Genomic DNA, 9,216 nt, shown 5'->3' with positions numbered 1-9,216 from the left:
GCAAGGAAAACTGGGGACAGCCCAAAAGGAGAACTACAACTCACTGGTGTGCAGCCTCAGCCTCCTCCCCCTCTGACTCACCTCCTGGCCCCGGCGGGCGGGCGGGTCGGGGTGAGGCTCAGCCTCCGGCTCTGCCTCTCCCACCGGCCCAGCTGCCACTGGCTACTTCGAGGGCAGTATGCAAATATCAGGTGAGCCGGGGGCGCCCCGCCTGGGAAAACACTGGGTGGGGGGAGGGGAGACACTCAGAGACACGGAGAGACAGAGACGAAGAAAAAGGCAGAGGCACAGAGATGTATAGGAGAGGGAGACAGAGATAGGAGAGGGAGACAGAGATAGGAGAGGGAGGCAGTGACAGGAGAGGGAGGCAGTGACAGAGATAGGAGGAGACAGAGACACACACCACACAGAGATAGACAGGAGAGGGAGACCGTGAGGGAGGCAGAAACATCTAAAGATAGAGGGAAGCAGAGACACACAGACAGAGAGGGAGACAGACACACAGACAGAGAGAAGGCAGGAACAGAGAGGTAAAGAAAAACCCAGAGACAGACTGAAGAGGAAGGGAGACTGATGGAGGCAGCTACTGAGAGACACAGACAGAAGAGGCAGAGAGAGGAAGAGGAAGACCCAGAGAGACAGAAAGTGGAGAGAGAGGCAGAGAGACAGAGCAGTCAGAAACAGAGGCAAAGAGAGGCAGAGATAGAATGAGACAAAATGAAGCAGAGAGAGACTGAGAAGGATGACAGAGCCAGAGGAGAAAGACAGTCACCAGGGGCCATGGAAGGCAGGAGTCAGCACTGGCTTCACTGTAGAAACCAGTGAAGAGAACAGAGAGAGAAATGAGAGGGAAAAAAAGGGGAAATCACAGTAGAAAGACCCAGAGAGCTGAGGGCAGAGGAGGAGGAAGAGGCTGTCTCCTTTGAAGCATCTACCCCCAGCAGCAGCACCCAGAAGGCACTGGGCTTCCAGCACCGATTCAGAGCAGGAAGGGATCCCAGAGTTCATCTAGCCCTTGACTGGGGCAATCTGGTCCTTTCTGCCTAGACTTAGAGGAAGTGACTGTTTCTATTTCTAGTTCTCCATCTTAGATGGGGTTGGTCCCTGGGACTCCCAGGCCTTCAGTCTAAGTTACTGGGCAAGTTAGGCCCTGGGGTGACAGCCTGTGTCATGGGGACATGAAGTTGGGACACCTGGCTTCTGCCTTTTGCTAGGTGGGTGACTATGGACAAGTTTTTCGCCTCCCTGGGCCTCAATTTACCCTTCTATAAAACAAGGAGGTCTTCCAAGGTCCCTCTCAGCTTTGACAGAACACATACTCCTGGCCACTAGGCTGAGTGCCCAGACTGTTGCCCCAGGGCTCAGGCCTCACTGTGAAGGGAGTTCCCCTTCCCCTATCTCAGAAAGTAGAAACTAACAGGTCCCTGCCCCCAACCCAGAACAGAGGCCTGTGGGACAGGAGCCCGAGGCTTACTTGCCCCATGGACCCAGCTCTGGACTCAGGAAAAAAAAAAACCTCAACAAGCAGACTTTCCAAATCAGCCCCCATCTTCCCCTGCTGCAAAAGCCCCTTGCAGCCTCTGGGGACCTAGCTCAACGACATGACCTCATCTAAAATCAGACTCCATGGGCCCTCTGATCCTCAGAGGCAACTCGTGGTCTTCCAGCACCGATTATGTCTATGCCTGGCCCCATGCTAGTCACAGGGCAAGGGGAAGCCCTAGCTGTCCTATTCCCCTCTCCCCGCCTCCCCTTAAGACTGACTCTAGCTCTCTGGTTCCAACCTACCTTTTCAGTTCAATTTTGCTTGACTCCCTTTCACTGCACACTGTGTTCCAGTCAAATCGGTCTACTGGTTCCCCAACTCAACATTCCATCACCCACCTCCACGCACAGGCTGTCCCCGTGCCGGCAACCAGGTCTTTCCTCCTGCCAGGTGAAAGCCTTCTCTGCCTCTGAGGCTCAGCTCCCAAGGCTACCTCCCCCAGGAAACCTTCTTTACATTTCTGCCTGGGGGAAAGTGATCTCTCTTCAACTTTCTCCTCGATTTTTGTCTGGCTCATGTCTTTGCTCCTCTTATGGTATCTCACATTCTCAAATGAGATTTTATATATAGATATAGATATAGATGTAGATATAGATATATAGACATATGTATGTATGTATGTATGTATGTATTTGTATGTATGTATATTGGCTATTAATATTCTAGGCAGTATCCTGCCCAATTTGTGTGTTATGTCCTAGCCCTCCTACTAAACTTTAAAGGTCCTTAGTGGTTAAAGTCTGGGTCATTTTCATTTTTGCATCTCTAGCATGCTTAAATTAAATACAAAAAACTCCGTGTTGCCCACACAGCCCTCTGTTTCCCATCTCCAGGCCTTTGCACTGGGCTGTGTCCCCTATAACTTGAATGCATTTATTCCTTTCTTCACCCTGGTTTCCTTCCAGACTCAGTTTAAGTAACAACTTTTACATGAAGCCTTTGCTGACTTCCCCCTCACCCCCGCAACTGCTAATACCTTCCTTCCTAACTACCTTGTATTCATTCATTTTGTATACATTTTATATATTGGCCATTGCCAGTCATCCTGACTTTTGTCTTGCCACTGGACTTTGATGACTCTGGAAGAGAGAGTGAGGCTGGGGGCAGCTAGCTGGTGCAGTGGATAGAGCACTGGCCCTGGATTCAGGAGGAACTGAGCTCAAATCCGGCCTCAGACACATAACACTTACTAGCAGTATGACCCTGGGCAAGTCACTTAACTCCATTGCCTGGAAAGAAAAAAAGAAAAAAAGAGAGAGTGAGGCTGACAACTTTGTGCAACTCTGATTCAGTTAAATCCAATTCATGAGAAAGTCAAGACATCACCCCATGATGTCATTTGTCCTCTTTGAAAATGAAGGACAAATGACATACATTCTGTATCTACTTATATGTGCTTGTATGGTCTTCCCCATTAGAATGTAAGCTCTACAAGGGCAAGAACTGTTTCATTGCTTTTCTTGGTATCCCTAATGCCTAGCACTGTAGGTGCTTGGAAGGTGGTGAGTGCTTCTTGATAAATGATTGTTGATTGATTCTTTGGCTTGGTTCCTAGTGGCTTCTGGGCACTAATGCTGGACCTGAGGAAGTTATGAAGTTTACATAATGCCTGATCTTACCCTCAGGAAGCTCACAGTCTATTGGGAGAGGGGACACAAACACAGATCATTTACTGTAATACACAATAATACAGACAAATTGGATAGAGAAGGGGTTAAAGAAAATGATTTGTTAGGTCTGAGGGGGCTGGCCATCTGGTAAATGCTTGTTGAATCAAATTAGCTTTGGGCCCCCAGCTGCTTTTTCTCCGCCTTCCAACATGTACCATTGTTCAGAGAGGCATTGCCTTTGTGCTCTTTCCCTTTCTTCTCTGTATCAAAGTCTGATCTCAAGAGAGGATCTGAAACTCATTAAGATTGACACATAAGTGCCTGACAAAGACTTTACCCCTTACCTTTCTCAAGGCAAGGGAGAGTTTGTATTTTAATATAGACCAAAGGAATGAGTATCTAATGGTGAAATTTCAGGCCTAGGTAAGTTAGACAGGAAAGGTTTTTATTTTGGTGGGAAAGCATCACTCAGTGAATTCCCACCAAAGACGCTCCTAAGACAAGCTTCATTTTGGAAAAGTATTAGATAGCTGCCCCCACCAACTGGGTAACAATGAGAAAGAAGCTCTATTTCCTTGCCAAGTGACTTGCTCAAGGTCACACAGCTGGTAATTGGTAGAGTTAGGCGTTGAACCCAAACACTGATCCAGCACTAGTGTAGTGGAGAGAGTGTAGTCAAGAAGAAAGAGCCAGGCTCAAATCTCCTTCCTAGCGACATGACTATAAGCAAGTTACTTTACCTCAAGGCTCACAGAGTTGTCCTGAGACTCAAATGAAATGATATATGTCAAGTAATGTCAATTTAGTATTAAACCATACCACCTTCTGCACAGGTGTGAATTGGAAAGAGTGTGTTTGGGATTGGGGGGGGGAGAGAGGGGTGCAAATCTGTGATCCCCTCACTAGTCTGTGTCTAAGAATCTGTGTGTGGCTTTCTTCCTTTCTGTAGGGAGGTGAAAGACAACAGGTACCAAACGGTGTATATACTACTGTGAAATGGGTCCGGTTATTTGGTTGAATTGTTTTTCATTTGTTACAGAGGGATGTTTCATTTGATGATGGGGAGGGGGGGGAGGTATAACCGGAAATGACTACGAAGCAAAGTAAATAAATGAAACATTTAACAAAAAAGAATCCATGTGCGGATGGAGAGAGCCTGCTTGTTTGTATATATATCCTTTCCTGCTAAATTCTGCCTTTATCTTCCTGGTTTAGTGAAATGCAGGGAAGCTGAGAATGAAGGGGAAGTGGGGTGGGAGGGAGGGAGGCTGGGCTAAGGGAGTGACAGGGGAAGGGGAGGGAAGGGGAAAGGGAAGTTAAAGCAAGAGAAGAGAGTGTGAGCCAGGGATGAAACTGAAACTGACAAAGCAACCAGTACAGGACAGAAACCTGGCAACCTCTCAAGTCTGCATTGCTCCCATGGCCAACCCACCCCAATAACTCGCCAATCTGAAATCCCCACCTTCGACCTGGCTACTTTGGGCTGAGGCATGGCACCTCCACAAGATTGGGTTCGGAGGTGTTAATACATTATAAAGCATTAACTCCTGAATAGCTACTCTGACAACCCAGGTCCATTTATTTCATTAGTTGCCCCTCACATCAGCTGGGTAGAGCATCACACCAGGATTGGCAGTAGGGGATGTGGCCTCAACTGCTCCAAATGTACTAGTTGTGCAAATGTAGGGAGGTCCTCTCTATGGCTCACTTTCCTCATCTGTGAAATGTGCATGGCACTGCCTACTCTCCAGGGTCATTCATGAGGAAAGTGCTCAGTAAACCTTTATAAGCTGTATAAATGGGTGTATCATCATCATCATCATCATCATCATCAGAAACCCTGGCACAGTAGATAGAACACTGGCCCTAGAGTCAGGAAGACTCATCTTCATGAGTTTAAGTACAGCCTCAGACACTTACTAGCTGTGTGACTCTGGGCAAGTCACTTTACTCTGCCTCAATTTCCTCATCTGTAAAATGAGCTGGAAAAGGAAATGGCAAACCACTTCAGTATCTTTGCCAAGAAAACCCCAAATGGGGTCACAGAGAGTCTGACATGACTGAAAAATGACTTAATTTAAAAAGGAGCCCCACCTCCCATGGGGAAACTCTTTCTACCAAAGCAAGTCAACATCTCAGCAACTTAAAGGCTTTAGAGCAAGGGTCCTTAACCTGGATATTATGATAATTATAGTTTGAACCAGTTAAAACCAGTTCAGACCAGTTTAAACAGGTTCAAACAGGCTAAAACGAATAATTCCAACAGGTTCAAGTTGGTCTAAACTGGTTTGAATGGGATCAAATGAGCAAATATATGTTAAGTGCTTTGTTGTTATTCAGTCCTGTCCAACTCTTCATGACCCCTATAGAAATGTGAACTATCATTGTTGCTATTATCAGTCAGATCCCAAATCTGATGTTCTTGGGCTAACAGACCAGTTCAAATCAATTAATAACCAGTTCAAACAGGTTCAGACCAGTTCAAACAGGCTAAAACCAGTTCAGACAAGTTTAAACCAGCTCAAACTGGCACAGACCAGTTTAAACCAGTTCGAACCAGTTCAGACCACTTTAAACCTTACCCTTGTAGCGTTTTCTTGGCCAAGGTAGTGGAATGGTTTGCCATTTCCTTTTCTAGCTCATTTTCCAGAGGAGGAAACTGAGGCAAACAGGGTTAAGTCACACAACTAGCACCACGACTCTTAAAAACTATTTATTACCTAGTTTGGTCACTGATCTCTGTTGGTGGAGATAATAACTACACTGGCAAAATAATGAAATCTAAAGTTTGCAAAGTACTTTACATAATGATGGTAAAGGAAGATGGCATTCAAGTAAAGTATATTATGAATGGCCAACAAAAAATGACCTTGGGAAGCTATAAATAATAGAATGACAGCTGCAATTGGTAGAGTCCATTGACCTGACTACTGGTATCGTCCTCACATTTGCCACAATGTGGAAACAGTTTCTTAATCTGCTCTCCTTTTGACCCTTTGCTATTAGGTAGTAGATGGGGTGTTGGACCTAGAGCCAAGACAATCTGAGTTCCAATCCTGCCTCAGATACTAGGTATAACCCTAGGTAAGTCATTTAACCTCTCTTATCCTCTGCTTCCTCATCTGTAAAATGGGGACAATAATAATACCTACCTCCCTCAGTTGTTGTGAGGATCATTTCAATATAATTTGTTCTCTTTGTGATTTGATGTACTTTATTTTATTCATTTAAAATCATCATTTTGATGTGCATACCCTTTGATCCAGCAATAGCACTTCTAGGACTATATCCTAAAGAGATCAAACAAATGGGAAAAGGATCCACATGTACAAAAATATTCATAGCAGCTCTTTTTGTGGTGGCAAAGAATTGGAAATTGAGAGGATGCCCATCCATTGGGGAATGGCTGAGCAAGCTGTGGTATATGAACGTAATGGAATACTATTGTGCGATAGGAAATGATGAACAGGCTGACTTCAGAAAAACCTGGGAAGACTTATATGGTCTGATGCGGAGTGAAGTGAGCAGAACCAAGAGGACTTTGTATACAATAGCAGCCAGGTTATGCAATGACTAAGAATGTTAAACTGAACCCTTCTCAGCATTATGAGGATCTAAGACATCTCCAGAGGCCTCGGGATGGAAAATGCTGTCCACATCCAAAGAAAGAACTATGAAAGTTGAATCACTATCACTTATTTTTACCTTTAGTTGAGTTTTGTTTCATCTTTCTGATGGTTCCTCCTATTGGTTTTAATTTTTACTTACAACTTCACTAATGTGAAAATATGTTTAGTGGGTATGTAAATGTAAAGCCTATGTCAGATTGTGCGCTGTCTTGGGGAGGGTGGGGGGTGAAGAAAAAGGGAGAAAAAATTTTCAACTCAAAAGCATATGGAAAAAAAAATTTTTTTTAAAGTGCTTTGAGAATGTCAAAAAAAAATAAATAAATAAAATCATCATTTTGAGAAGGGGACCATGGGCTTCAAAAAACTCCAAAAGGAGTTCATGACCTAAAAAAGGGCAAGAACCCCTGTAGCTGGGGCACTAAATGTGCTGGCGTCTCCTGGATTCTGAAAAACCCCTCACTTGCTCCTTCCATCCCTGATAACCATAGTCCTAACCATCTTCTGCCTTTGTAGCCAAAGTCCTCCAAAGACCACTCTGTTCTTAACCCCTCATGATCTGGCTTCTGACCTTATCATTCCGAAACTGCTCTCCAAAGTTACTGATGTTTTCTTAGTTGTGAAATCCAATGGCCTTTGCCCAATCCTCGTTCTCCTTGACCTCTCTGCAGCCTCTGACATTGTCATCACTGTCTCCTCCTTGATTCTCTCTTTTCTCTAGGTTTTCAGGATTATTCTCCTTCTCCTTCCTTCTTCTTCTCCTTCTCGTCCTCCTTCTTCTTCCTCTCCTCCGCCTCCTTCTTCCTCTCCTCCTCCTCCTTCCTCTCCTCCTCCTCCTCTTCCTCTTCTCCTCCTCCTCCTCTTCCTCCTTCTCCTTCCTTCTTCTTCTACTTCTCCTCCTCCTCCTTCTTCCTCTTCTCCTCCTTTTTCCTCTCCTCCTCCTCCTCTTCCTTCTTCCTCTCCTCCTCCTCCTCTTCCTCCTTCTTATTCTCCTTCTTCTTCTTCACTGGATCCTCCTCAAGACCATGCCCTGTAACTATGTGTGTCCTTCACGTTTCTAACCTGGGCTGCCCTCTTCTCTTCTCCTGCTATACTACTTCACTTGGTGATCTCATCAGCTCCCTTGGATTTAATCACCATCTCTATGCTGATGATTCTCAAATTTATTTTTCCTGCCCCAATTTCTCTGCTGACCTCTAATCTTGCATCTCCAAATGCCTTTCAGGCATCTCAAACTGGATGTCCAGCAGACATCTTAAACTCATTATGTCCAAAACTGAATTCATTATCTTTCCCCGTAAGTCCCCCCCAGATTCCCTTTTACTATAGAGGGTGCCCCCATCCTTCCAGTCCCTCAGACTAACAACCTAGGAGTCGCCCAGGACTCCTCACTTTCTCAGCCCTCAAATCCAATCTGTTGCCAACGCCTGTCAATTTCACCTTACATCTCTCCTGTGACCCTGCCCCCACCGTAGTGCAGGCCCTCATCACCTCACTACCTCATCACTACTGCAGTAGCTGCTGGTGGGTCTGCCTGCCCCAAGTGTTTCCCCACTCTAATCCATCCTCCAGTCCAATTATGTCACCTCCCTACTCAATAAATGCCAATGCCTCCCTATCACCTCCAGGAGCAAATACAAAATGCTGTATTTGTCGTTCAAAGTCCTTCATAACCCAGCCCCCTCCTACCTTTCCAGTCTTCTTATACCTTCCTCCCCGCCAAGTACTCTTCGATCCAGTGATACTGGCCTCCTGGCCGTTCCATGAATAAGACACTCAATGTCTAGGCTCTGGGCATTGTCTCTGGCTGTCCCCTGTTCCTGAAACACTGCCCCTCCTCTGCTCTGACTACTGATCTCCCTGGCTTCCTTTAAGTCCCAACTAAAATTTCACCTTCTGCAGGAAACCTTCTCTAACCCCATTGAATTCCAGTGCCTCTTCTCTGTTAATTATTTCCTATTTATCCCATATATAGCTTGTTTTATATACTGTGTATTTGTTTACATGTCATCTCCTCTGTTAGATTTTAAGCTCCATAAGGGCAGGGGCTGTCTTTTGCCTGTTTTTTTAATCCCCAGCTCTTAGCACAGTGCCTGGCGAACAGTAGGAGCTTAATAAAATGCTTACTGATTGACTGATTATCCAGGGTCATATAGCCTGTTGGTGTCAGGGGTGGAACTTGAACCCAGATCTTTTAGGTCACCTCTCTATCCTGCACACCACTGGTATCAAACTTAAAAAGGAACAGATCTCTGCAGGCTGTACATTGACTTAGAAAACCACAAATTAACATTAGCCATGTTTCATTGTACTTCTTATTTATTCCATTAAAGGTTTTTCAATTACATTTTAATCTGTTTGAGGCTGCACTGGGGAATTCTGTGGGCAGCAGTAGGCCTACAGAGTTTGACACCTCTGTTCTCTGCCACACTGT

At 45.3% G+C, this 9,216-nt stretch overlaps 1 long non-coding RNA gene across 1 annotated transcript; it reads left to right on the top strand.

Moving 5' to 3' along the window:
- Positions 1-68: 68 nt before the first annotated feature.
- On the top strand, positions 69-8,921 carry LOC110196517 (uncharacterized). The gene is made up of 3 exons (XR_002321244.2): positions 69-191; positions 6,163-6,240; positions 6,612-8,921. It is a non-coding gene; the product is annotated as an uncharacterized LOC110196517 (long non-coding RNA).
- Positions 8,922-9,216: the final 295 nt, after the last annotated feature.

Source organism: Phascolarctos cinereus, unplaced genomic scaffold, assembly GCF_003287225.1.
Source record: "Phascolarctos cinereus isolate Bilbo 61053 unplaced genomic scaffold, phaCin_HiC Scaffold_8;HRSCAF=390, whole genome shotgun sequence".
Classification (NCBI taxonomy): Eukaryota; Metazoa; Chordata; class Mammalia; order Diprotodontia; family Phascolarctidae; genus Phascolarctos; species Phascolarctos cinereus.
This window is presented reverse-complemented; position numbering and strand designations above follow the sequence as displayed.